General features: G+C 35.7%; 1 pseudogene; it reads left to right on the top strand.

Moving 5' to 3' along the window:
• Positions 1–24,441, top strand: part of LOC102417565 — a 30,132-nt pseudogene extending 5,691 nt beyond the window's left edge.
• The last annotated feature ends 236 nt before the right edge of the window (positions 24,442–24,677 follow it).

Here is a 24,677-nt window from a genome sequence, read left to right as displayed (position 1 = left end):
GGGAGGGGAGGGGAGAGTAAGAGAGAAGAGAAGAGAAGAGAAGAGAAGAGAAGAGAAGAGAAGAGAAGAGAAGAGAAGAGAAGAGAAGAGAAGAGAAGAAACCCTTTACAACACAAGATGCTCCCAAACAGGACCCAAGTCTGAGGTCCCTGGCTACCAGGGTGGTGTCCTACAGTTATGGGAATGTGTGAAAATGACAATGCTAAGTTCTGTCTAACTAAATTGGGCATGCAGAGACTTTGTGTTAATAACCTTGCCACTGAGGCAACCCCCATCTCTAGACTAATCCAGCTATGTTTAATTTAGTAATAGAGGCTGGACAGCTAACTCCTGAACAGTCACCTGACCAGATTTTCTCTGATGAACTAAGACCCCCGCTGACTCCTTGCTCTCTGAATTATTATTTATCATGTTTCCAGGAAGTCTGGATTCACTCAATAGGGTAACGACTGTCTGAGAGCCAGACAGTTCATGTGCAACTATTCTATTTTCTGGATGGCTGCTGTTCTTATCGTCTGTTCCTTAATGCAGTGGATATTGCTTAGTATGATATGCATACAATCTTTACTTACAATTTTAGAAATTTAAGCTACCAGTATTGAAAAAAGGCTCACTCTGTGAAATTTTTGTAAATTTTTAATGTTTTCATGCATACTTCTCATATGTTAAATCCCATCTTATTCATTTATGTTATTTTGCAATTTTGTGAAACTTCACAGTTTTAAAGGAAAAGAAAAAAGTCACAGAGAATGAAAAGGATGGTTTATTATATAATAAAACAACAAAAAAGTGCTGGTGAGGTTGTGGATAAAAGTGAACCCTTGTGCACTGTTGATCAGAATGCAGATTGGTGCTGCCACTGTGGAAAGCAGTATGGATTTACCTCAAAAAATGAAAAATAGAACTGCTTTATGACCGAGCAATTCCACTTCTGGGAATTTATCCAGAAAAACACCAAGCACTAATTCAAAAGAATATATTTGCACCTTTGTGTTTACTGCAGTGTTACTTATAATAGCCAAGATTTGGAAGCAGTAGATGAGTGGACAATGGAATACTACTCAGAATAAAGAGAAGTACCATATGAACAGAGAATTGAGGTCACAAGGCAAGTCACCACCCTGACATTTGTAAGGCATGAGTCACAGAAAACTGTAGCTGAGATCAGCTTACTAGGTATTATGTTTTTAATTTCAAATTCAAAATTAACACCATAAAAAGAGAAGAACAAATGTAGCAAACTATGCACACTATCTGTCTGAGGAAAGCTAGAAAATTCTTATGAAAGAAATCAAAGGTCTAAATAATAGATACTCCTTGATCATGCATAAGAAGACAATATTGCTAAGATACCATTTTTTCCCAAATGTATCTATAAATTCAAAGCAACCCCAAATAAAATAACAGCAGGATATTTTGTAGATAGCAACAAACTGATTCTAAAGTGTATATGAAAATGCAAAAGATATAGAGTAGCTAATACAATACTAAAGAAGACCATAGTCAGAAGACTGATACTGACGAAAAGATTTACTGTAAAGCTACAGTAATCAAGACAGTATAGTATTTGTGAACGAGTAGACAACTACATCAATGAAACAATTAAAAGCCTAGAAATAGACCCACTCAATAGAGTCAACTGATCTTGACAAAGAGGGAATGGTAACTGAACGGATAAAAGATAGTCTTTTCAACAAATGTTGCTGGAACATTAGATGTTGAAATGCAAAATTAAGAAGAAAGTTCATCTTGACACAGATTTAATCCTTCCACAAAAATTAACTGAAAATGAATCATTGACTTAAGTGTAAAATGCAAAACCATAAAACTTCCAGAAGATAACATAGGAGAAAATCTATATAGTATTGCATTTGTCCCAGTGTATGTAGATACTAAACCAAAACCATAATCCTTAAAAGGAAAATTGATTAGTTCGCCTTTATTAAAATAAACTTCCTGCCTGCTAAAGGCACTAAGAATGAAATATAACCCTTACGCTAGGAAAAAAATACTTGAAAAATATATTAGTGGCATATATTTGTATCTAAAATACACAAATAACTTTTAAAACTCCATAAGAAAATAAACAATCCCATTAAAATGGACAAAGATCTAAACAGACACTTCAGAAAAGAAGATAAACAGATGGCAAGTTTATGAAAAGTGCTGGGCATTGCACATCACTAGGGAAATGCAAGTTAAAACAGTAATCAGGTGTTACTACACATCTATTAGATTGGTGAGCATCTAAAACACTGACAACACCAAATATCAGATGTGGAGCAATAGTAACTCTTATTCATTATTGTTAGGGATGCAAAATGGCTAACAACCACTTTAGGAGACAGTGTAACAGTTTTGTAGGAAACTAAATTATAGTCTTATCATATGATCCAGCAATCTCCTTCATCGGTATTTACCAAATTTAGTTGAAAACATATGTCCACACAAGAACCTGAATGTGAATGTTAGTTGCAGCTTTATTCATAATTGCCAAAAACTGTAGGTACACAAGATATTCTTCAGTAGCTGAATGGCTAAATTGTAGTATATCCATACCACAATTTCAGTGCTAAAAGTAAATGAGCTATCAAGTTATGAAAAGACGTGAAATAAACTTAAATGCATATTGATAAATGAAAGGAGCCAGTATAGTTTCAATTAAAAGACATACTAGAAAAGGCAAAATGATGGAGATGATAAAAGATTAGGGTTTTTCAAGGTTTGGGGTGGGGGTCACGGAGGAAAGAAGAGGGAAGAACATTTGAAATTCAGGAAATATTCTCTATGATACTGTAAGTCTCAATGACATAATATATTTGTCAAAATCCATAGAACTTTACAATACAGAAAGTGAGCCTTAATTTAAACTATGGGCTTTGGTTAATAATAATGTGTGTCAGTTTGGGTTCATTAATTGTAACATATACCACACTAATGCAAAGTATAAATAACAGGGAAGCAGTAGTATTTGCTAGATTTTTCTGTAAATCTAAAACTGTTTTAAAAAGCTAAGTTTAGTTCTTATATGGCAATTTTTTTAGCTAGTATTATTAAGTTAGTTAAACAAGGAGGCCATTGGACTGTGGTGTCTCTAATACCATGGCAATCTATGTAAGCAAACCCAAATCTAAGCTTGTAATTGCCTCAAGGTTACAACATTAAAACCCAAGGACTACCAATCTTAAACAGCCAACTTGGCCTTAAGCTAGAGCCAATCAACAATTTCCTTGCGTTTCTTCTGCCTTTTTTTTAAAAAAAAAAATAAAAGTCTCTCCCTGTGCTCCAGTCAGTGGAGCACTCATAACTACTTCCTATTTGGAACTACATGATTCAAACTATTTTTTGCTCAATTAAAGTCTTACAACTTAACACACCTCAGTTAATCATTTAACAGGATGAAGCCACTATCCAAGGAATCCTTCCATCATTTTTTTTGCATTCTGCTGTAATTAATCATTATTCATTAGTTCAATTGAATACTAGGGTTAATTTTTTCCCTAATCTTGTGCCCCATTTTCCACTCACTTGATTCTGACTTAATGCATGTCATTTTATTTCCTTCCAGCTCTTCCACAGTCCTAACATGGAATAACTTTTTTAACTACAACATAGGATATATCATTCTGATGTGTTGCCATACGTGACCTGGAAAATGGCTAACAATATATTCACCTAGGGTCTAGTTTGTTGCTATTACAATAAATTTTGTTCCCTCCTAAAGCCAGAAAATGTTAATAAATCACATTTCTCAACAGAGGTAATGAATGGATGCATTTCAGATTTATAAAAACTCAGTAAACATTTAAAAATCTTGAATTTGAGTAATTCTAAAGTCATTTCAAGATCTTGCATTGCCATTCTTTTTGTGCTCTAAAACAGTGGTGGTCTTCATTTAAAAGGAGTCTATGGTTGATCTAATATATCAGGTAAGATCGTTTTTCTGATATTCTCCTTGATATAGTACCTTTCTCCTTAACACAGTAATTTTTAGGCTGGATCCTATCTTTTTATCTGGTGTTTGAGATTCAGGAAGACAATATTTATCAGGTGTTTATTTTTAAAAATAATACTTTAAGGTAATTTTGAGAGAATGCATTTTATCATATTTTTAAATAATTTTTAAAAATTATATTTTTATTGATTTCAGAGAGGTAAGGAGAGGGAGAGATAGAAACATCAATGATGAGAGAGGATCATTAGATTGGCTGCCTCCTGCATGCCCCACACTGGGGATCGAGCCCACAACCTGGGCATATGCCCTGACCGGAATCAAACCATGACCTCCTATTTCATAGGTCAACGCTCAACCACTGAGCTATGCCAGCTGGACTGATCATATTCTTAAAAGATTTTTGTGACTTATAAAATCATTATGTTAGAACATGGCAGAAACCTTTGTAAAGAGTATAACTTTATCTCAATTGCTACACAATATACAAGTCTTTCTGAAGATAAAGACATTGCTTCGGTATATTTTGGTTTATTTTGTGATTTTCAGGCTTAAGTGTATTTATGACTTGCAAATGTTAACACATTGGTAAAAAGAAAAGCAGTATTGTTTTAAAAGACAGTTATCTTTAATTCTTAGCCAGTGGCACCTAGGAAGCCTTTTGCTTTGCTTTTATGATATAACTGTGTATTTCACTATAAGATATTCTAATTATTAGTCTACATTTTCCAAATAATATTTTTTAAAGGAGGGGGATCTTTTTTTTTTTAAGGGGAGAATTTATTTTCATTTTTATTTTTTAATATATTTTATTGAGTTTTTACATAGAGGAAGGGAGAGGGATAGAGAGTTAGAAACATCGATGAGAGAAAAACATCGATGAGAGAGAAACATTGATCAGCTGTCTCCTGCACTCTCCCTACTGGGAATGTGCCCGCAACCAAGGTACATGCCCTTGACCGGAATTGAACCCGGGATCCTTAAGTCCTCAGGCTGACGCTCTATCCACTGAGCCAAACCGGTTAGGGCTCCAAATAATATTTTGGAGTACATCATTATTATTATTATCTGTAGGTGATTGAACCTCAGGTAGGGATATTTTACCTACATTGAATTCCTTTTTTCCAGTTACTAACAGATAAGATATAGTAGGTACACTTTTCAAGAACAATTCTTCATTCATCACTAGGGTTTTTTAAATCTAAATTTCTGTCTATTTTTGTAACCCACTGACTCTAGCCCAGATAGAATATTTTAATGACCTTTTTTTTTCATCTTACATAAAACTTAGAGATAGCACTAAGTAGTCAATTACCACAGGCTTCTCAAACTAAAAAGCTTTTCCAGGTTCATATATAGATCCAGAGACAGATGGCAGCGGAGGTGGCAGGGGAGGGTTAGAAAGCAACCAAAGGACTTGTATGCATGCGTATTAGCATAACCAATGGACACAGGCATATTAGCATAATCCACACACCACACACACAAAAAAAGAAAATATAAACAGGAAAATGGACCCAATAATCAATTAATAGTGTTAAAAATCAGATGAGAAAAAGATCCATTCGAAATGTCAGTTAGGCCAAGTCTTTTAATTTAATAAAGTATGAAAAATTAGTTGATGTTCTATCAAATTATATATAGCAAACAACTTTTAAGAAACTACCATTTGAGTTTTGTTTGGTAGTAATAGTATAAAAAACAATATTAGCATTATTTGAAAAAAACTAATAAAATCTTTCCACTCTTTCCAACTAGATATCTGTGAGGGTCTCTTACAATACTTCAATCAAAACAATAAAAGACAACATAATTGAAGTAGATAGGAAATATAAGCTGTCTCAGTAGGCATAAAAATCTAGCTATTTAGATAGATATTTGAAATATTTTTAAAATGTGAATAGTGATATTTTTATCTCTAAGTAATTTGTTTCAGAAAATTGGTATTCTAAAAATGTTAAGCACAAGAAATTAAAAATAGTTTCAAATGGAAAACCAAAAAAATTAGAAACAAAAAATATCAAAAAAATAATAGATTTCTCAAGAAAAACTGTCTTAAGTTCACACTTTCAAATGCACCTCTTCATCCCAAATGTTACCAATAGAAAATATTTGGAAATTAAAGATATATATCTATGCTCAAAAACAAGAAAAAGAATATACCACTATACGTTAGAAATTACAAAGTAGGCACAAAGCCTCAGATCTATTTGGCATTAAATTCAGAAATAGGTAAGTACTGCCAGTTCTTTGATCCCTGCCTGAAGTAACTGGGACACAAAAGCTCCATACAGATGATTTGGAGGGGAAAGAATCAAGTTCACAAAATGAAATCAAGGTCTGAAATGAGCTCTCTCCACCCATGGGAAGACACTTAGCAAAACAGTGTAGCTGTGACCCATGAACTTCATTTGGCAAGTGGCATACAGACAGGCACCCAATCAAACTCAATTGCTGCTCCCATGAGAGATTTATGAGATATCCTTGAGAGATTTATGAAATATCCCTAGTGTCACCATAAGACATGTGCCAAGAATCTTATGTGACCTGCTTCTTTTTTTTCTTTGTGGAAATGCAGGAAGGATTTCACAATATGAGTCCAGGTGATTTTGAGAATACATTTATTAAATCTGAGGAGAGTGAAACAAGGAAGGGCTCAAGATAGAAGAAACAATGAGAGAGCCTAGGCAGGGCTGCCTTCGCTCATGGGACAGTCAGAGAAAAAGGGCCTTTGAGACAGGTTCCAAGGATTATCCTGGGAGAGCTGCCACTGCTCATTGCTCCCCTGGTTGCAAGCCTTGTGAAGACCCTTAGAGTTTAGGAGGTGCATGCCTAAGAGGAAAGAAAGGTGTGAACGTGGGAGGGAGAGAGAGAGAGAGAGAGAGAGAGAGAGAGAGAGAGAGAGAGCCTTTGATCTGCTTTTTGATTGAGCTGGAGATTGGGCAAGTGGAGAAATATACAATAAAAAGATCAGAGAAAACAAACAAACATAATAAACCAAAATTGGGATTTATGATGAGTGAGGAAGTAAACACTGGCCTATCGTTCCTACTCTATTCATGTCTGTCTATTGTTTACACATCACTTTGATATTTTGTTCTATAAATCTCTAACCTTGACCTGTAAAAATCTAGTAAGTAACAAATACTTTGTAGTGGTGCCTTGCAAAATAAAGTGGGCATGGGTTTAATTACCTTTAGGAACACTGTGGAAGAAACCAGACTCTAGCAGTATGAGGAAGGAAAGAACAGATGAGCAAACGTAAGCTCATGGAGAAACCTTGATAGACTACCATGACCCCCATAGTCTTAGGTATATGGGGGGGGGAGATAACAGACTTTGAACAGCTGTGGAAATAAGTGGTTTTCTTGGGATAATATATCAAAGAGAAACCTGTGATGGAGACACTTAGGTTTTATTTCCATAAAATACCTTATTACTTGAAGAATATGTCTTGGTAAAGTCAAAGGAAGCCTGTTTTGCTATAGGAACAGATTTTTCATCTGGTATGTCTGAAATAAATTTGCCACAGTCTGTTTCTTTACTACACATAAAAAGATCTACTTCTTTGGAAAACAACTAAACCAAGAACGTCGTGTTTTCTATTTAAGAAAGAAATACAGCCCAACTGGCATGGCTCAGTAGTTGAATGTTGACCTATGAACCAGGATGTCATGGTTCAATTCCCAGTCAGGGCATATGTCTGGGTTGTGGGCTCAATCCCCAGGGAGAGGCATACCGGAGGCAGCCAATCAATGATACTCTGTCATCATTGATATTTCTCTCTCTTTCTCCCTCTCCCTTTCTCTCTTAAATCAATAAAAATATATTTTTAAAAAAGAAAGAAATACAGAATTCTCATTACAAGGCAAACTCATATTTCAAAAAGATAAATTGGAGAGTACTTAAAGAATTTCAGCTGGTTAAGGCATTTAAAATAGGCTAAGAAAATTTCTTAACTCTAGGCTCATAGAATTTTAATTTGATTGTGAAGAGCATATACTTTTTTTTTTTTTTTTACCATGAACTGGTTTTGTAAGATTTTATTCTTATAGACACACAAGAGTAAATAACAATGACTCAAAGTCTTTTAAATTTAAGAAAAAATTCTTAACTTTTGTCAACTGAAGGTGACACAGGATTATTAATATGTTGAATGTCCAAGAATAACTGGTGTGTTGAGATATTCATCAATTAATTTATTTTATCCTTTAGGACTTTAATTTTTTTTTTGGCAAAGCAGACATCTATCAACACATTCATTGAGTTAGAACTTGATATGAATGCTTTTAACAATGAACCTCATCTGCACAAATATTTGGTGCTCTGAGTTGTAGATCTGATAGAACATAGACTTACGACATGATCTTAGTTGCTGCCTCTCTCCCCCACCTTAAAAAAAATATACTAGGCAAGCCCCTAAGCAGTTTCAAATTTTCAATGGAAGAGTTTTTAAACCTGAGCAATAATACCTCATCAATCCTTTTGTCCAACAAGTCATTATGAAATCTTATGATATTGAACAAATCCCAGGCACTTTAGTACAATTAACTTTTCAAATTTTTGCAAGTTCTTGAATGTGTCAATTAACTTCATTCGGTTATAAACCAAACACTGAGACAGCCTTCTTATAAGCTTTGAGTAAGAAAATGTGGAAGAATCAGTGTACCTCATCACCATTACAGAAAAACTATTTAGAAAACATTTTTCTACTACATATATTATCTTTGATCCATAGTCAAAGTATCATCACATCTGAAATGATTATATAGTTTTAATGACTTAAACAAGATTTCAGTTTGCTTTTCAAATATATTAATTTTTCTGATATGTTGGCTTTAAATAAAGCACAGAAGATAATTGAATGCTATACCCCACAATTCACTATAAGTTGCAATTGAGCAGGGACTGGACTCTCAATTGTAAACATTATTTAAAGCACATTGGCACAGAGCAGATAGCTATCCAATAACTACATATGAATAAAGAAATATATATGTGTATATACCAGTAAGAGCCTTTCAAGAAATAGGACAGCATGTGCAGTAAGTTCAAGGGACAATTGTATTATTCATGCATTCATTTAAATTTACCTTATTATAGTGTGATATATGAGAACAGAACCTGAGTTCCTGCTTTAAAGAATACTATTTGAATCACCTTAGACAAATTATTTAGCCTCTTGAATCTTGATTCTTACCGTCTTAATTTACAAAACAGGGCTACTAATAATATGTACCTTTCATACTTAACCATTTTATTATAAGGATTTTAGAAAGGCCCTGACTATGAAAGCCTTTTATAAATTATACAGTGTTATAAATATTTAACTTAGTTAAAGTAATTTTCTATCATCATGAGTTAAAGATTATTTCAATTAATAAAGTAGATCTGAATATTTATCCTAACATTCCCAATAGGTATCTGTAAGTTGCTAATTAGCCTAATTATAGTTGTTTTCTTTGTAGAAAATATATCCCATTAATTTTCTTCCCCAAAAACTAATATTTTTTTAACCAAGAAAAGAAGTTATGAAGGCAAAGAAGAAATTAGACTAGTCTGAACTTGCTGAGATACTGAACTGGGGTTCAAGGGCTTGCAGAATACCGGGATAGGTCTCAGAAGTTCTTTCCTCCCATAAATTGTATATAGTAGGTTGTGTATAGTGCATAAGTTTTGTTCTTCTTGGAAGAAGATCCTTTAATTTTTATCAAATTCTCAGTTTCCCAACCTCTGAAAAATTAAGAACTTCTTGTTTAAACAAAACTGGGTAGTATCTATTAAAGTAAATCATGTAGAAGTTTGTAATTTCAGTTACTGAATTATTAAATATGTTCATGGAACTCAGTGTTTATGTAAGAGCTTTGTACAAAATGCAGCGGAACTCCATTTTTTTCCACTTTTTTTTTTACTTTACCCCCAAGCAGAGAATATTTAAGCAAAATAGTCTATGACAATACACAGTGCTCAATGGGGTTAATTTTATAAAATTATGGGTGAGTTTTAGTCAAGATTTCTAATAGTGTCGATAACCAAGAATTACATTTTAATGACTAACTCAATAGTCCTTCTCAAGGTGATATAAGGTTTAAATATTGCCTTAAAAGTACTTGGAGTACTGAAGGAATAATAAAAATGCAAGAAATTACTGCATTAATATTTTGTGCTGTGCACCTTTTTGTTTCTTATGTTCTCCTTTATAGCTTTCGCTTTGGAAGTTTAGAAAAACCAATAAAAATTGAACACTAAAATATTAAGCTTTTTCATTTTAGAAATTGCCACATTTTAGATTTTATAGAAGTTGCCTCATAAAGCTGATTGATTTTTAAATTTTCAGTCTTAAGTCCTTGTATTCTCAGGTCAAATATTCTCAATTTTGCCTTTATAGTTTCACAGGAAGGCATAAGAAAATTTAAAACTTTTTAAAAGTCACTTTCTGTACTTGTGCTTCACTTTTATTAAAAAGCACTCAATAAGAACCTCAAACTTCTCTTTTAAAGCAGGAAAGTGAATGGAGTGAAGACTTTGATGGTTTTTCTTCATCAGTGACTCCTTAAACATAATGCTAGTAAAAATTGGTTGAAATTTCTTTAAAATATTTTAAATAGAGTGCTCCTTCATACAGAGAGTATTGTAAGGATGAAGTTGGGAGGAGTGACATCTTTTTTAAAGGGCTTTATTAAACAAAATACTCCATAATAACTGAAAAATGATGCAGAGTTACCATGAAAATACATCAAAAGTAAAATTTAAGCATTGTAGTAGACTCTGTGATCAACACATTTTATGTTTTGTACTTTTTATATGTAGTTAAATTTGGGAAAGATTTAATATAATTTTTACTTAACATATATTCTATTCAATTTAGCTAATATTAAATGTGTCCTTTGTTCAGTAACCCTTTGGTTTCAAAGAAGAGGAATGTATTTAACTTCATATAGGAAAGCTCCAGGGAGAATCCGGCATATGTATTTACAATAGGTACATATAGGTGTTATGTGAACTAAAAAATCATCAGTTATGTTTGTCATCTTCTCTCTGTATAACTTTTTCTCGCTTCTTCTCCTAATAGTACACTGAATATTTGCTCTCAATGCTTTACTCCTTTTATATTACATTAAGGGCCTTTGTCACTTGCCTTCATACCCCCTTTCACTAGTGTGGGCAGAGCAGATTTTGTCACCCCATTAATGTTGGGGTAGACTTTTGACTTAATTTGACCAATGAAATTTTAGCAAACAAGCATGGTTCAGATACTTTGAATTGTCTGGCTTGGCCTCTTATACTGCTATATATGTCACTGAGATGAGCACATCTCAGAAAGCCACTGCCCCATTATCCTGTGCCCCAGGAAATTAAAAAAAATAAAAATAAAAAACCTAGCCTGGCCCTGCCTGGCCTATATTGACTGAACCACCAATCACATGCACTCTGGCATGATAATAACCTGATCTATATATATAAAAGGCTAAGTGACCAACCATATGTCATATGTCCGTCTGACATATGACACGCACTGGCAATTTAAAAATAAACGTTGATTTGCGCATGCATGATACATATAAAGCTCTCACTGGTGTCAATCACATGAATGTTTTAATTTTGTAATACTACTAGAGGCCCAGCATGCGATTGAAATTGTGTGAGGAGGCATCCCGCGGGGGGCCGGGACTCGCGCCTGACCTGCGTGGCACCAGTCGCATGTTGTGTCTGCTGGGGTGGGGGCAGGTGCTCCGTGTGTTGTGTCTCCGCTCTGGCCCGCCCCCAGCCCCAGCCTCCTCGTTGCCGCTGGGGTGGGGGTGGCACGCAGTCCCCTCCTGCCCATCTGCACACAGCTCCTCCTGAGGGGTCGTGACACTCAGCTAATTAGCATATTCCCTGTTTATATAGATAGATATTATATATCCTATTTGACATGTAATATTTTGCAGTAATGTAGTTACCACACAAATCTTTCTTCTAATTAATTTCCTTTCAATGTGCACGAATCCATGCACTGGGCCACTAGTACTTATTATAATCCACTGATATTTTGAGATCATATATATAGTAAATCAGAAAAATAAATAAACCTGTTTTCTTTATTATTTTTATTTCATTACATTTATGACTTCTCTGTTTACTTTCAGTATATAAGTTGTCAAATTATTTAAAATATTTGTAGTCACAGGCACTACATGACGTTACAGATATACAACATATCCCAGTACCATCTGACTTTCAGTAGTCTCTATTTCTTAACAAAATTTGACATACAACCTTACTGTTAGTCTGAATATAGACTAACTAGCAATGAATCATTATCAAATGGACTCATGGTACAAACTTGAATACCTATTCTGGGCTGTGAGCAGAACAAGTTTTCTTAAAACTCTCATTAAAATGGCCCTGGCCCATGTGGCTAAGTGATTAGAGCACCAACCCACCCAGCAAAGGGTCAAAGGTTCAATTCCCAGTCAAGAACACCTACTCGAGTCACAGGTTCCATCCCTGACCCAGGCAGGGTGCCTATGGGAGGCAATCAATTGATGTGTCTCTCTCACATTGATGTTTCTCTTCTCTCTCTCTCTCTCTCTCTCTCTCTCTCTCTCTCTCTCTCTCATCCTCCTTCCATCCCTTCCACTCTCTCTAAAAATCTGTGGAAAAAATATCCTTGGGTGATATTTAACAAAAACTAACTAAATAAAATAATATAATTCTCATTAAAATGGATATAAACAGGAGATGGATAAAAGATTTTCTACTATAATTTTAAAGTAATAATATATATTTTTAAATCTTGACATGTAGGTTTACATGACATTAGTCTAGCAACACTTGCTTTGCTAGTATTTATGTTCTTTTTTGGTTTCTATGTCTTTTATGTAAGACTAGAGACCCGGTGCATGAAATTCATGCACGGGGGAGGGGGGGTGGTCCCTCAGCCCAGCCTACACCCTCTTGCAGTCCGACTGCCGCAGAGGTGGGAGAGGTTCTCGCCACCACCACTGTGCTTGCCAGCTGTGAGCCCAGCTTCTGGCTGAGTGGTGCTCCTCCTATGGGAGCGCACTGACCACCAGGGGGAAGCTCCTACGTTGAGTGGGATCAGACCTAAACCGGCTCTCCGACATCCCCTGAGGGGTTCTGAATTGCGAGAGGGCACAGACCAGGCCAAGGGACCTCACCAGTGCATAACAAGGACCAGGGAGGGGCGCAGGAGTTTGGCCAGCTGGGGAGGGACGACGGGAGGGTTCCAGGGAGTGTCTAGCCCGTCTCACTTAGTCCTGATCGTCCAGATCCCAGCAGCAAGCTAACCTACCAGTCTGAGCGTCTGCCCCTGATGGTCAGTGCACATCATAGTGAGCAGTTGAGTGGCCTTACCATATCATTAACATATTACACTGTAATTGGTTGAACAGATAACCGGATGACCGGACACTTAGCATATTAGACTTTTGTTATATAAGATTTTAAATTGTTTTTGGAGAGTGGAAGGAAGAGGGAGAGAGAGCAAGAGAGAAACATTGATATGAGAGTGAAACACGATCAACTGCCTCCTGCATAATCCCCACCAGGGGTTGAGCCCAGGCATGTGCCCTGACCAGGAATCAAAGTGGCAACCTTTCTGCGCATAGGATGACACCCAAGCAACTGAGCCCCACTGGCCAGACCCCTATGTCTTTTTTTTAAAATGTTTACTTTCTCTTTGTTGCATTTCTCATTACATTTTTTGAGTATTCTTATAAACAGTGTTTTGCATTCTGTATCTGTTATATTGCTTGCCTTCATTTGATTTCATTGTTTTTATGGAGTTTTCTGATATTTTTAATTTGACACTTGTTTCTTTATCTCCTTATTTTGGCTGCCTCTCTGTGTTTATTTCTACATATTAGGTAGATCTGCCATATGTTTCATTTGTGGCAGGGTGGCTTAATTTAGTAGGTTTCTTGTGGGGCCCAGTAGCACTGTCTCCCTCATTATTTGCTCCTGGTGCTCCAGAAGTCTCCCTTGTGTGGGTTGTGTGTGCCCTCCTGTAGTAGTTAGTTGAGCTTTGATTGCTAATGGAACATCAATAAGTGGAACTGACCTTCCAGGCTGATTGGCTGTGAGGATTGCCCACAACCAGTGCAGAGAGATTGACTTTACTGGGCGTGGAGCCTACCAAAAACACCATTTAGCTGTGCCGCTTGTGGAGCTATCCGAATATTACTCTGTGGTGGTCTGCAGTCAGCAAGAAGGTATGTTGGTTTTGGGCCTCTTGGGAGGGTCTCTGGTGCAGGCCAAGTCCAGCCACTGCCTGTGACTAGCTCAAGGCCACTTGATAGGAGCTACAAGGTGATACGTGGTTGGCAGGTGCCCGTGCTGGACCTGGAGGCTTGTGGGAGAAACACTGCTGTGAACCAAGGTTGGCTTCCACCCACTGTATCAGGCCTAGGGCAGTTCAGCAAAAGTCATAGGGCGTCCTGAGTCATGCCATTGCCTGTTGGCTACTCATAAGGTTCAGCTGCTGAAAGGGCCTTAGGTATTACATGAATTGGGTGAGGCAGGGTCTCAGGTGTTTACCAGGGTGGAGCAAGTGGTGTTCCCCAGGTTAATGCAGATTCAGATTTGGCAAGTGATGAGCCTGGGACTACTAAGCAAAAGGCACAAGGTACGTCAAAGTCAGCCTGAGGGTCTGTGAACCTTTGAGAGATTTTTAAGAAAGGTTACAGTGCAGGCAAGGCCCTGCCCACTACCGAAATAGCCTCCAGCGGTGTGCAGTTTGGTTGGCAGTGTCATCAGAGTGGAGTGCCCCCTACTGGGGATCGAGCCCTCAACCCAGGCATGTGCCCCTGACCGGAATTGAACCCAGGACCCTTCAGTCCTCACACTGACACTATCCACTGAGCAAAACCAGCCAGGGCTGTTAAATGGTTTTTTAACATAATAAAAAGAGACCATGTCTTAGTCAGTGCAGGCTGCTACAAAGAAGTACCATAAACTGGGTGGCCTACACAACAAACATTTATTTCTCACAGTCTGAAGGCTGGGGATTCCAAAACGAAGGAGTGAGCAGGTGCTCTGTCTGACGAGGGCCTGCTTTCCACTTTGCAGATGGCCATTTTCTTTTTTGTATTCTCACATGGTAGAGAGTCAAGAAAGGAAACAAGCTGTCTGTGTCTCTCATCAGAAAGACACAATTCTCATTCACAAGGGATCCATTCTCATTACCTAATTACCTCCCCAAGGCCCCACTTCCTAACATCATCATATTGGGAATTAGAATTTCAACATAAGAATTTTGGAGGGACACAAACTTTCATTTCCTATAAGACTGAAAAAACAGAAATCAGAAAAGAATGAGAAGACATTACTGATGCCATGGAAATAAAAAGGATCATATGAGACTACTATGAATAATTATACACCAACAATGGACAATCTAGAAGAAAAGAGATAAAATTCTAGAAATATACCAAGACTGAATAATGAAAAATATATTTCTTAAAATCAGAGAAGACCAATAATTAGTAAGGGGATTGAATCAATGAACAAATATCTTCCAACAAGGAAAAGTCCATCTAAATCAGTTTTTAAAAATGAAAGTTCTAAAAAAAATGAAAGTTCTAGGATTTGTTGCATATACTATGGTACTGTATGCAGTACACTTAAAATTATTAAAATGGTAAAATTTATGTTAAGTGGTTTTTGTTTGTTTTTAAAATATATTTTTATTGGTTTCAGAGAGGAAGGGAGAGAGAGAGAGAGAGAGAGATAGAAACATCAATGATGAGAGAGAATCATTGATCAGCTGCTTCCTGCTTGCCCCCTACTGGAGATCAAGCCTGCAACCCAGGCATGTGCCCCTGACCGGAATCGAACCCAGGACCCTTCAGTCCTCACGCTGACACTATCCACTGAAAACCAGCCAGGACTGTTAAGTGGTTTTTTTAACATAATAAAAATAACCCTAGATTAATAATATACACATCTTTTCAAGTTGGAAACAAAGATATTTTGTTAAAAGAAGACAAGAAGTCTTTCTCACCCTCAGTACAGGCTCCCAATCTAACACACTACACATACACTAGTTCCTAGTACCATCCTTACACCTGGTATAGAGGGCCCTTCCCAGGACCTACACTTTACAGTGCCTAAAACTTCAGGAACTTATCCACCCCAAAAATGTATTAATGAACACATGAGCAATTCTGTAACCCTAACATTTACTCTCATGACTAATGCTATTTAAGTCCAAGGGGAATATTTCTTCACTTTTCTTGCCCCCATATTTTGAAATTAGAAGTGTCTTAATCCAAACATCATGCGGGTTTATGAGACTACCTTTGTTGACTCTGGAGAAAAAGTCTACATTGGAATATAGAGCAAATGTGAGAAGCAGAGCATTTAGGTAAAGGAAAACACAAACTAACTTGAATATCCTTTCTCTTAGAAAGCATGAATGCATTAGATTCTTGTGTAACAAAGTATGGTTTCCCAGTGGTTGCTAAATATACACTTTCTTGGTTTCCTTTGTGTTCAATTTTAGTTCCTAAACTTGTTGAATTTTGCCCCCAGTTGAATTTTGCAAGTATTGCACTCGACAAAGAGGAAAATTTAGCAATATTAATATAATTTATATTATTGCTAAATAATCATATGTAGACATGATACATGTTCTTTACAATTAAAGCCAGATGGATATTGAATGATAAACTTGTGAATACTTTTATTCTTACAAAAATATTTTACAAATCTAAGTAAATTTTAGAAATAAAAAGTTCTAGCATTTTAAGTAAATATGGTTAAATGTAGATACTTAGTCATTATATTAAGTATTTTGCCTATTACTTTTGAAGACTTGAGAACTGTAACTTCTGAGAACATATGAAAGTAATTTTAATATTTAATTTTATATTGACTGACTATTTAAAATATTATCAAATTTTATGCACTTTGAATATTATTTCTTTCTAAACATTCAAGCACAACAATGTGGCAGGCAAGTAAATATATGCAGTAGTGGTCACAATATGAATTTTCAACAAAATAAAATTTATTAAAAAATATGATTAGAACTGATAAATCATTATGAAAACTACTAAAAAAGATGGGGAATAGGCAAATTATTTACAAAAGAAACATACCTAAAACTAATGTACAATGATTTTAAAAAATCTTTACCAATAATCAGGAATGCAAATTTAAAGTGCCCATTTTTTTCACTTAAGAAATTATTAGATAAAATTATAACTAATACTCAGAGCTGATAAGAAAGCAATTAAATGAGCTGAGGAGAGAGGCCCAACCTCCTTTAAAAGCAAGTCATCAACATATATTTTACTTGAAAAATGTTTATGCCTTGTGATCTAGAAATCTCTTTTCAAGAAGTCTATCTTCAGTGAATTATCAATGTAATTTCTCACAGAATTTTTATGGAGCAAAATTTTGGAAACAGCCTAAATGTCCAAAATTTTAAATTATTCCTAAATCATCTGATAGATGAGATATGCTACAATATTTAATTTTATGTTCAATAAGTGTTTCTTACAGTTCTGGAGTCAGAAACCTAAAATCAAGGAATCTGCAGGCCTCCCTTCCTTCTGGAGGCCTCTGAATAATTTGCTTCCTAACTTTTTTCAGCTTCTAGAAGCCACCTGCATTCCTTGGTTCTTGGCCTCTTCATTGAATTATTTCAACCTCTTGCTTGCTTCTGTTGTCATGTCCCTACTTCTTGCTCTAATTCTCCTGCCTCTTCCTAATAAAGACCCTTGTTGATTAAATTCAGTACACCTGCATAATCCAGGATAATAAGTCATCACAAGATCTTTAACTTAATCACACCTACAAGGTCCCTTTATTATGTAAAGTAGGATTCACAAATTTGGGATTAAGATATGGACATCTTTGGGTAGCCATTATTCAGCCTTCCATTATGAAACAAATGCAAAATGAAGATGATATGTATAATAGTAGAATTGTATGTATGATATCCATCTATTTCCAAAATATTATCATAAGCACATGATCTATATATATATAAAAAGCCAGCGACCATAATGCTGTAACAACCAGAACGACCAGTTGCTATGACACCCACTGTGGCCAGCAAACTGGCCAGATCAAGGGTGGGGCCGGCTGGCCAACCTCCCCGGGCCCCTCCCCCAAGCTGCCCTGCCCCTGATTGGGGCCTCTCCCACCCTGACAGAGGGCGGGGTGGCCAGTCAACTGCCCCACAGCCTTTGCCCCGGCCAGCCCCACCCCCAATGGGCCCGCCCCACTCCTGATTGTACCCTCACCCCAATGGGGCGTCCGGCCAGCCAACCTCCTGCAGCCCCTCCCCCTGGCCAGTTCCACCCACAATGGGCCCCCACCACTGCGATCTGCCTGCAGCCTATTCCCCTGGCCAACCCTGCCTCTGATTGCCCCCCCCCCACCCCAATAGGGGGCGGGACTGGCCAGCAAACCTCCAACAGCCCTCCCCCTGGCTGGCCCCACCCCAGATGGGCCCCCACCACCCTGATCAGGGGCAGGGCCGGCCAGCCAACCACCCATGGCCCCTCCCCCAGGCTGTTGGCCTCCAATTGCCCCCTCATTTGGGGGTGGGGCCAGCTGGCCCACCACCCACAGCCCCTCTCCATGGCCAGCCCCACCCCTGATCAGCCTCCACCACCCTGATCGGCTTATGGCTGCTCCCCCAGCCAGCTCCGTCTCACCACACCAATTGGGGGCGGGGATGGTCCGGCCCTGATTGGGCTTGGATTGGGGTGGGCTGGCTGGCCAACTTCCCACTATCTCCTCCTTTCGGGCCCACCCTGATCCTCTGATTGGGGCCTGGCTGTCTGAACCCCACCTGTGCACGAATTCGTGCACTGGGCCTCTAGTAATGTTATAATCAACATTTTTCAATGTCAGCAGCCAGAATCTTTCTAATTCTGACCTGCTTATATTGTCTTAAAAGCAGATGTGAAAATGATTTTTTCCATCTTAATGTATACTACATCAAAAATTTTACTTTTCAGATGTAACTAAGTTTGACTATCCAAAAAGAAAAAAAAAATGTGTGAACACACACAGTTGCATATTTCTTTAAATATAACATATATAGTTTGACCTTACCCCAAATAACAAGTCTATTCCCTACGTATTATATCTTCTTGATCTAAGTTAATACTTTAATGCTTGCATGAAAGTCAAATAGGTATCTTACATAAACAAAATAAATAATAGTAAATTTTCTATTTGCTATTTTTTTCTAACTGCTAAAATATTACCAGCTGGTTTGCATTGATTGATCTTTGTAAATGAAATGTTTTGTAGCTTGTGGAAAAATTTTAGATTCTATTTGTCATGTGGCCACATTAATTTAATGTTTGCATTAATACTGGGCATAGAGTAGCTTTATCACTTATTTTAATATTATGTTTTCAAAAATATAAATAAGTATAATATATTCTCGTAGTAAAATTGGGAAATATTGCATCTTCATAAAGTGATAGTTTTGAAATAATTATCAATAGCTCTTTTTACCCAGAATTCAATCCATTGGGTCAAAGGTTTTATTTTTAATTTGAACCCTAAATACTCATAATCCTTACTTTGTATTACCTCCTGAATGTCATTTCTTAAAAAGACATCAGTTATGAATATATTCCTGTACAATTTTGTGCCAAAGTCATTAAAATGATTTTCCTCTAAAAGTATCATTCAATAGTAATGTTGACAATTTCAATTATTTGTTAAACAGAAAGAAGAAAATCTAGTAATATTTTACAGCTCTGAATAATTTTTTAGAGTATCCAATCTGAATTTGCTAATAGCAATTGTAATAATCTATTTCTTGTTGATTGAAACAATGGTTTAATCTCTGGCTCTCTGCCTTTGTATACTTCAATCCCATTTGATAACTGTGCCAAGCCATTCTGCTGTGGGATTTATGAATTTCTAGGGTGAAAATACTGGAAAAATGGCATTCATTTGGGTACTATCTTATTTATGAATCTCTTGGAGTCTGTCTCATTTACAGTTTAGCCTCTTTCACCACTAGTTTATCTTCATATGTGTGTGTTATTTGGCCCTGCTTTAATTTATTTTCCCACTGCATATTTGAGAACAAAGTCATCAGAAAGTATATTCTGATTTTCATTCTAATTCAAGTTAGCTCCCATTTGGTTTGCTTTGAGAACATTTAATTGGTTCTCTTCAATAGCATTTATTATATCTGTCTGGTAGCATGGAGCTTTGACATGCAGGGTGCCTGGATAACTCCAAGATCAATAGAAAATAGTTATTTCAATCAAATTCTATCATAAAGAATTCATCCCTGGATGCTTATGATGAAGATTTTAAATTTTTTCACCTTATAATTCTATTGAAAATATATTTTACTCCTTATGCACTATTTCAAAGCTATTGTTCTTTGTAACTCTATCCTTTACCATCTTTGATCTAAAAAAAATACTTCTGAAACAAGTCATCGAGTTTGTCAATTAAATATCTATTAGCTTTATTTTATGTCAAGTAAAACCTGTAGCCTGACTTACAGTATTTAATTTGACTTGAAAATATTTGTATTTTTGGCGAGGATTTATTATGTTATACTGATTTTCCCATACTACATTTTATTATCAAATTTTGATGAGCTTATGGGAGTGGGTTTCCAAGAATTCAAAATGAATACATCATCACCTCCATCCTCTTGACTTGTCTTTTTGTTAGTTCTGCTAGCTTTGACTACTTCCCTTAGAACTGCCCCTGACCCTGGCCATGACATCCAGCGAGCTTCTGGACTGTAATTTTTTATACTGTAATTTGATGTGGGATCCTTGTCAATACCCAGTCACTGTGAAACCCTTCACCCAGCCTCTGGTTTGGCATAAGCTCTTTCAGCCTGGACAGTATATGAGGCCCATAACATATTTGCAATTTTTAAATATTTCTACTTAAATATCAGCTTTCCCAATACTGTTAGTTTATTTAGTTATTTATTTTTTACTTAAAGGTAATCTAGTAATATAGGCAGTAAGGTAAATTTATTTTCATCTCCTTTTAAACATTAAAACTTTACATTGTTACAAATGTATTCACTACATCTATAGCATAAACATAAAATTTACTTTTATAATTGTTTGCTATAAAGTTGTTTGCTTTTTTAAGTCCACAGTATTTGCATCTAGCCTTTTTGGAATACAGGAGTGAATCAACAATAGACTATAAGGCCATTATTTATTCATTCATAAGATATAGAAATTCTAGATTGTATAATGTTTCAAGGTAAACATTACTTTGATGGATGCTTCTGTGTAGCAACTTGTGAATAACTACTTGGGAATTTTATTAGTCTGTTAAATGTATAAAAATTGCATAAAAATGTTAAGTGGAAAAATCTTTTCCATCCCTTTAAAAACATAATTCTTATAATACAAATAATACAGAAATAATTTACATTAAAAAAATTTAAACTACTATTTTTCTCCTAGATTTAAAAAAATGATTTAAAAATTTGCACTGTTTATATATATTGTATATTTGTGCTATTCATACATATTAAACAGTCAATTAAAAATGTGATTTATGACAAAGGTATTCTAATAGAAAGATGCTTAAAACTTGAAAATATTTTGTGTTATTATTTAACATATTCATCTTTGATTTTAGATGCTCAAACCATATCTGAAGTCAAGCAAGAAATATTTTAAAATGAAAAATATTTAATATCTCAATATTAGATCAATTTATATAATTATATTTACATTAGTAAAACTAATTACCAGTCTTATAACACCTGCATCATCTTTTCAAAAGCTTCGTTTAATAGAAAAAGTATTATTCCAAATATATGAAATTTGATTAAAATAACCATAAGTACTGTCCTTACTAAATACAAATGTGCAAGGAGGCCAAAGCAGTAGACGATGTTATGCAAATAATCAGATACTATGACATGGTACAGTATGAAATGGCAGAGTACTGAGAAATGAGTCAGGGCCTGGAGATGTGTTAAGGGGTTCCAATTCTATTCTAGAGACATGAGGAGATAATGAAGAAGCTAAGTATATGAGTGATCATCAGTTTCATGTTTTAAACATATCACTCTGTTCTGTGGAAGCAAATCTATTCACCAAAGGACATACATACTTGGATGACAAATAACAATGACTTATATTTTGAGCTTTATATGTAGACACACATTCTTTGCAATGTTCCTAAGTCTGAAGGACAAATGTAGCAGCATTTCAACACTGTTCCTTACATATATTTTTCCAAAGATTTGACTTAGAAATAGAAGAATATGTTTTAGATTAACATAGATAGAAAATTAAAATAATCTAGTGTGTTTTTTAACCAATAATTAATATAATTTAACCAATTATGCTAATAGCTAAATGTAGATATCATAAGGTTAATAACAATTATGAGCCATTGATAAGGCTTCTCAATATTGAACACACAATGAATATGCTTCTGAGTGAGATATGATTTATTAGATGAAAATTTTCTTGAAAATATTACCTTTTATGTGTATTTTTATGTAATGGCTTCAATACAAGAGAATATTTAGAATAAACTGTCTTACTAATTTACTTACATGATGTCATGGAGATCTGTTTTCAGGATAGTCATCAGTTGGAATCAGTTCTCTCTCACACAAGGCATTTTACTTCCTGCGAATGAAAGAGTATAATTGATCATGGAAGGTTGCTGGCATTTTTCTAACAACAAAGTAGGCAGTATCTTCCCAGAAATGGTTCAATTTATGCACCAGTTTAAGAAGGTTTTATTAAGGGCAAGTAAGGTAAATCATCGGAAGCTTGTTAAGTGTTCCTTATCTCCTTCTTTACTGGAGAAGATAATTATTCAGAAAACACCCTTGGTTCAAGGGCAGATTAAGTTTTGTGGAGCCAATATAAGAAGAAAACAATATTATGAACATAATATTTGATAGAAGTATAAATATTTACACTAAGAAGAGAAGTCACATATAAAAATTAACTAAGGCGTGACAAATATCACAAAAATTAAAAAATCTAGGAGATAAAGTAATAATATTGACATGTCTCTAGTATATTACTTGGTTGCATATTCTTTTTTTCCCCTTGATTGATTAAGGTATTACAAATGTGTGCTTATCCCACCATTGCCCCCCCCCACCCCCAAGTCCTGCCCTCACCCTCACCCCTTGTTGTTTGTGTCCATTGGTTATGCTTATATGCATGTGGTTGCATATTCTTTAATCACCTCTGCATGTGACACTGATTTCATGAAAACATTTTCCATCAAGTGAACAGAAAGATAATTATTCTATCTACCAGTGTTGTTAAAAATATTGGTAGACCAAGAGGAAGCAGCGTGGAGGCCTGGCAGTCCCACAATCCGATGAAGAGGCCAAGAAAGAACAGAAAAAGATGCCCGGCCTCCAGCTAAGCAGCCTGACAAGGCAGAAGAGGCGGAGGAAGAAGACAGAAATCGCACCCCAGACCCCTTTTGCAAGGGCAAGTGGAAAAATAAGGAACAGATTCTCATCTTTTCTTCCAGAGGAATAAATTCCAGAACAAGACATTTAATGCAAGACTTAGGAATGTTGATGCCTCATTCTAAAGCAGATACTAAAATGGATCGTAAAGGTAAGTTATTTGTGATTAATGAGCTTTGTGAAATGAAAAACTGCAATAAATGTATCTATTTTGAAGGTAAGAAGAAACAAGATCTCTATATGTGACTTTCTAATTCACATCATGGACCATCTGCTAAATTCCTACTTCAAAATATTCAGACCTTCCCTGAACTAAAGATGACTGGAAACTGTTTGAAAGGTTCTCGGCCCCTTTTGTCTTTTGACCCTGCTTTTGATGAATTACCACATTATGCTTTGTTAAAAGAACTCTTAATTCTGATCTTTAGTACACCACGCTACCATCCCCAAAACCAACCATTTGTGGACCACGTGTTTACTTTAACTGTTTTGGATAATAGGATATGGTTTCGGAACTTTCAGATCATAGAAGATGCTGCTCTTGTAGAAATAGGACTTTGTTTCATCTTAAATCTCATAAAGATTTTCCAGGGGAGTTTTGGAGGACCAACTTTATATGAAAATCCTCACTACCAGTCACCAAACATGCATTAGCGTAAGACATGCGTAAGATCCATCACAGCTGCAAAATACAAGGAGAAACAGCAAGTTAAAGAGGCCCCAAAACTGAGAAAGAACCAAAGACTATCCTTCCACATGATTACACTGCAAATGTTTTTGTTACATCAGCTGAGGAAAAACCTATAGAAATATAGTGGGTAAAACCAGAGCCAAAAGTTGATTTAAAAGCAAGAAAGAAAAGGGTTTACAAAAGACAAAGAAAAATGAAACAGAAGGTGAACAGTGGAAATGCAAGATGAATCATTGGATAACTAATTTTTCAGTTATTTTATATTTATTTTGTATTCAATGTGTAAATACTCTTATTATTCAGGACTATCTTACACCTAATTAGTGTGGCATTTAAAAGAAAAAAATAAAATCTTGTGGCTTCAGTGGTATCTGTTTTTCTAAATAAAATATCACTAGACCTCAAAAAAATATTGATAGTTGGGATTTGTAAAATATGTATTATAATTTACATAGATGTTTACATTATTGCTTAGTTTGGTGTTCTACAAACACAGGAACACTGGTAAATTATATTTTGTACAATTTCCACCATAAAAGAAAAAATGTATGGTATTATTTTAACTTTATTCTCTGCACTTTTAACCGTTTGAGTCCCAAGCG

Source organism: Myotis lucifugus, unplaced genomic scaffold (genome assembly GCF_000147115.1).
Source record: "Myotis lucifugus unplaced genomic scaffold, Myoluc2.0 scaffold_18, whole genome shotgun sequence".
NCBI classification, from domain to species: Eukaryota; Metazoa; Chordata; class Mammalia; order Chiroptera; family Vespertilionidae; genus Myotis; species Myotis lucifugus.
The sequence above is the reverse complement of the archived record's forward strand: the minus strand, read 5'-3'. Positions and strand labels throughout refer to the sequence as shown.